The sequence below is a fragment of the Pongo pygmaeus genome, chromosome 3 (assembly GCF_028885625.2).
Source record: "Pongo pygmaeus isolate AG05252 chromosome 3, NHGRI_mPonPyg2-v2.0_pri, whole genome shotgun sequence".
In the NCBI taxonomy this organism is placed as follows: domain Eukaryota; kingdom Metazoa; phylum Chordata; class Mammalia; order Primates; family Hominidae; genus Pongo; species Pongo pygmaeus.
The window spans coordinates 123,749,800-123,755,333 of NC_072376.2; the positions used below are offsets into that span (position 1 = coordinate 123,749,800).

Below are 5,534 nucleotides of genomic sequence, written 5' to 3' on the forward strand. Positions count from 1 at the left end.
ACTGTTCACATTTTAACTGGCAGTAGCAAGTCATGTGGCCATCCTCGATGACAGCGTGTCCTCCTTTCACAAGGAAACCCATCAAGTCGCATGGCAGTGGTCTTGGATGATTTTCTTACAGAGAAGAGGGGAACTGTGCTTGGGACCAGCATTACAATCTGCCACAATATGGATTAAATATAATAATATAGGAAGACCTAATTCAGTGCATGACATCTAGAAGTTCACCACAGTTACAGTTATGATTTCCTTTTTCCTTCCTTTTAATGCATTCAGGTAAATCTTACAGCTTTGAGATAAAGTACTGATTATAAAAGTGACTTATGACAATTATTCTTTCCTCTTGTTCCAGGAAAACTTTAGTTACACTTTGCATAATTAAGCATGTATTAAAAATATTTGGATTGATACAAGGAAGACTTAGAAAAAATTTCAGATTTTTTTCAGAATTAAATTTACTTCACATTGTTAAAACCATGAAAAACATTTACATTTTCCCCCATTACAGCACAGTATTTCAACGGAATATTTCTTGCCATAAGTAATATCTTGCTGATCTGCAGAACTGAAACAACAGTTTATATTCTTTAAGGTAAAGAAAAATGACGTTTAAAATTTTTAAATCCAGACAAAAACACATGGCTTCATTATTAACATCCTATATATTCCATTACTAAATTATTTTCGTTGTCGATTAGCACCAATTTATAAAAATGCATTCTTAATGTTGGTCAGCTGGAATACAGCAGAAAAATTAACACAGTTCAGAAATATCAAGCATACACTTTTGCTAAATATCAATCTGTATGGTAACTACACTTTATGTGTAGGGCTCTGACTGGTCTTTATTACCTATAAGTTTGTTTTCAAGTAATTTTTACCAGTAATCTGGAAATTTTGACAATTTAAAATGATTGCTATTTTTATGTTTGCATGAAAAACTAATACAAAAAATAATTTGACTAAAGTGAAAATTTCGAATAAGTCCACTGGCAGATGAAAATAAAGCAAAAAATTACAATAGATTTCTCATCTTCTACAGTAGTTGGTTTCAAACGTGTACAAAGTAAATTCTATGCTATAAGGAGATGAAATCATCTTAGAAATTAGTTTTTAAGATCAGTCTTAAAGATATTTCAGAACATACTAGAATATGATCTAATTATTCTTTCAGTCGTTTACAGAAAAATAAAACCACAGAATTATTCCTGTTACCTGGGTTGAAGATCCTAATAACTAAATAGGTGTAAATTTGAATATAATTTGAAATAAGTAGTGCATAATGTCTGGTTTCTCTATAAAGCATAAATAGATTTTAAATACCTTATATCTGTGACTCAGAATGTCAAATTACGGCATGTATTGACAGTAGCTGTCTACGGCAGAGAGGCAATATTTGGTCTACTGTGAAGGACAATAAAGAAAGAATGAATTTCTTTTTTTCCTTGAGAGAAAAGAATATTAAATAGAAATAATATCAGGGAAAAGAAAAGCCTGGTCCCAAAATAAAAGGGTCATTAATTGAAGGCAACAATTTTACTCTTTTTTGACAATGAATAGCATTATCTGTATTATTAGGAATAATGTAATACCGCCTCATTCTTATTACGTATTACAATCATGTATATATGAATACATATATAAAAATACAGACACTGCATGGTGATTAAGCAATTTTGGAATAAATCCATAGACTAAGTCACAGCATGCATAAATTGTTTACATCTTAACTGCTCATTTATACCCGAACAAATTTCCAGTAAGCATACTGCTAATTTTCAAATGATGTAATAAAAAATCTGGTGACAGTATTGTATTATTTTGCTGAATTACATTTGAGAAAAAAGAAGCTACCTGCTTCATCTATTTTAACATGGACTATCCTGGATCTTCTTATAAGAATACATGTATAGAAACTTAAAAGGTCATAAATTTCTCATGAGGAGACATTGTTTGATCTCTGTCATTGGCGTGTATTTGCAAAACATTTTAACACTGTAAACATTAGAAATTTGAAGATTAGGCATGGGAAAAGGTTTATACTCTACTACAGTGATGCTGGTGTACTTCTACACAAGGCCTCTTAGTGACGTCAATCAATTGGAGGTAGGAGTTTATCAATGAATTGCTTGACATCCATAATTTCCTGTTGACATGAACTATGCATCATACCTTCATAGATTTTAAAGGTCACATCGGCTGGATTCACCAGTGTTTTTAGTTTTTCAATCATAAGAGAACCAAACATCAGGGGAACTAACGGGTCACAATCTCCGTGGCACTGGAGAATAGAAATATCTCTATTAGCGCCACTGATAGGACCCTGTGGAAATGAAGCCCGAAGTGGAAGCCGGCAACTGAGCGCAGTGACACCCGCCAGTTTCTGCTACGTGGTAAGGGCAGTATATAAAGATAAAACTCCTCCCTGAGAAAATCCTTCTAAAATAATTCGGTTAGAAGGAATGCCGTTCCTCACTTCTTGATCAATCAAAGCTTTTATATTTTCTGCTGCCTGTTTAATCCCAGGTTCATCCTCCTGTGAATCTGGTGAAAGCCCAATAATATCAAACTATGAAGGCACAGCCATGTTCATATTTAATGTAAAGGCATAACAGGCACATGCGGACAGACATATTTGATATGTGAACTTCTGATACCTGCAAAGGCTTCTATCCATCTGTGCCCACTATCTCCCAATCCATGAACGAAAATCACCGCGGCGGCGGCCTTCCAGGCGGCGGGCACGATGGCTGACAGCGGGGCTGACATGTTATTGCTGCACATACACCGGCTCAGCTCACAGCGCAAACGGAAAGAAGAGCTGGCGCCCGGCCACGGCCCAAGGGCGTGCGAACGGTCAGATTGTTTTTGTAGTTGCTTTCACTGACCTGGTGTTATGTAGTTTATTTATTTATTTAAATATTTATGTATAAATAAAGAAAACTTTACAATTTTTGATATTATTTCTAAGCATGTAAGTTGATTTATGTAATGAGTATGAAATTATGAAATAAATAATAAAACTAAGTGGGAAGAAAACTGTAACTATCTGGATGAGTTCCATGTCCCATAAAGGAGTTTGCTTAAAAATGCTCTTTGCTATGGTTGCTTTAAATTAGTTGGTTTTGTTGCTTGGGCTTCAAAGAATGGTTTTATATACAGGGAAGTAGTTTTTATTTTTACATACTCCATAATAATGTGGTTCGTTTCAATATAAACATCATGTAGTTCTCAAAGGCAATAGTTAATTTCGTCATACTGATTTGTGATTTTGAACACACAAACACACCCCAAAGTTATGTATTAATAAGGTTTTACCCTAAAATGTATGCATAATGCTTAGTCTGAAAGACTATTTTCTTTTTTTCTTTATTATTATTATTATTATTATTATTATACTTTAGGCTCTATGGTACATGTGCGCAACGTGCAGGTAAGTTACATATGTATACATGTGCCATGCTGGTGCGCTGCACCCACCAACTCGTCATCTAGCATTAGGTATATCTCCCAATGCTATCCCTCCCCCCTCCCCCCACCCCACAACAGTCCCCGAAGTGTGATGTTCCCCTTCCTGTGTCCATGTGTTCTCATTGTTCAATTCCCACCTATGAGTGAGAATATGCGGTGTTTGGTTTTTTGTTCTTGCGATAGTTTACTGAGAATGATGATTTCCAATTTCATCCATGTCCCTACAAAGGACGTGAACTCATCATTTTTTATGGCTGCATAATGAAAGACTATTTTCTACCACAGAAAGAGTTTAATGGATAAAGTAGAACTGTTTGAAAATGAGCAAAAATATTAGTCCACCATAAACATGTTTTGTTAGATAAATTCAAATATTTATGTTTGATAATTTTGAGTATCTTGATTCTAGAAGAGAGACTATATGAAGGATGTCAAGGCAGTCATTTGCCAGACAGTAAGTAATTATTTCTTTTTACTTTGTTTTAACAGACTGTCTTATGTCAGGAGAATTTTTATTTCTGAAATCAATGATCAGTGTTATTATTCCTGCCATTTAAATAAGCTGCAGGTATTTTCTTGGTTAAAGCAATACAGTGACAAGATTTTGTAGTGTAGCCCATTCTTTTAGGGATAAAGATATTTATACATCACTTTCTGCCAACATAACATTTTCCATACTGACTTCTGTTGTTGCCTCTTACATGTTCATTCAAAGGCAAGAAAAGCTCAGCAAATCTGTCTATAAGAGTATCCTTTGGCTTTAGGAATTTTTAGCACCAGTAAAAATGGAAACTTCTATTGTTTTCCTTTGGTGAAGACTACTTTGATGACAAGAAATACCTGTAGTCCAGATTAAAAGAAGAAAACATTTATGGAATAGAGAATTATTTTCAGTGAAAACAATTGAAATGACTACGAAGTCCATTTTTTGTTGTTGTTTTTTGCCTGCAAGAACAAAATGGTCATAGGCAAGAAACAAAAATATTGCTTCATGTTTGAAAGGCCTCTGGAAAAAGTTCAAAACAATTTGAAGACTACTGCCTCATCAGTATCTTTAAGTGTTAGAATTAGGAGAGACTTGGCATTACTATAGATTTTATGATCTTATTTAAAGAAACATTCTTCATTGCAAGAAAATGGAAAATTATAATTTAAAAAATAATTTTCATGGTTATAGATATATAACAAATACCTTCACTTGGGATGTTATCTGCTATACTGAATATTATAGATTTTTGTTAAGTAATTGTATAGAAACAAGGCACAAATGTAACATTTAAAGTAAATATGGCTAAACGTTTCCTCATTATTAGATTGCTATTCTTGTTGAAGAAAATAACTTCTTTAATTTTTCAGTTTTTATCCTCATTCTTCAGTAATTCACTGATTAAAAATATTAGGAAATAATAACTGAGATGATTCTAGTATTATAGGGTGAAGGATTACATATGGTAATCCAGGTCAAGTACTTGATACATTTCCTAGCACATTGTTGGAGCTCAGTAAATGTTAGGAATAATTTATTATTAGTAAACCAGTTTCGCATTGTCACTAATTTATCGTGTCATCTTTGGTCAGTCATTTATCTTTTAGGCCCTCATTTTCTTCTTTTGAAAATATGGGGGAAGGTTTGAAGTAGATGATCTCTATATCTCTTTAAGCTATATAGATAAATAATTCTACTTTGTAGTGTACTCAAAGTGAATGACTTCTAGGATTCTGGGGCTTGATTTAAAGGGTATATATAGCACTTGTTATGTAAATATATTGGCTGTTTTTTATATAGATGCCATTTAAATAAATCATTTCCTTTCCAAGAAATGTCATTGGCTGATGTTAATTAATTTTTATAAAGAGCTTTGAAGATGAGAAATGGTATATAAGTGGTGATTATTATCAAGCATGAGGAGTGTAAGTTTAGCATTGCTATAATATACAGTTTGAATCAGAAAATAAGATTATATTAAAGCATGAATCCCTTTTCTGAAGGAAACAGTGCATAAAATTATGCATATGTAATACATGCTTAAACATTTTATTAAATACTTTTACAATGACAAAAC

General features: G+C 33.1%; 1 pseudogene; it reads right to left on the reverse strand.

Annotated features, from left to right (window-relative positions):
- Positions 1–2,005: 2,005 nt before the first annotated feature.
- On the reverse strand, positions 2,006–2,784 carry LOC129035424 (acyl-protein thioesterase 1-like; annotated as a pseudogene).
- Positions 2,785–5,534: the final 2,750 nt, after the last annotated feature.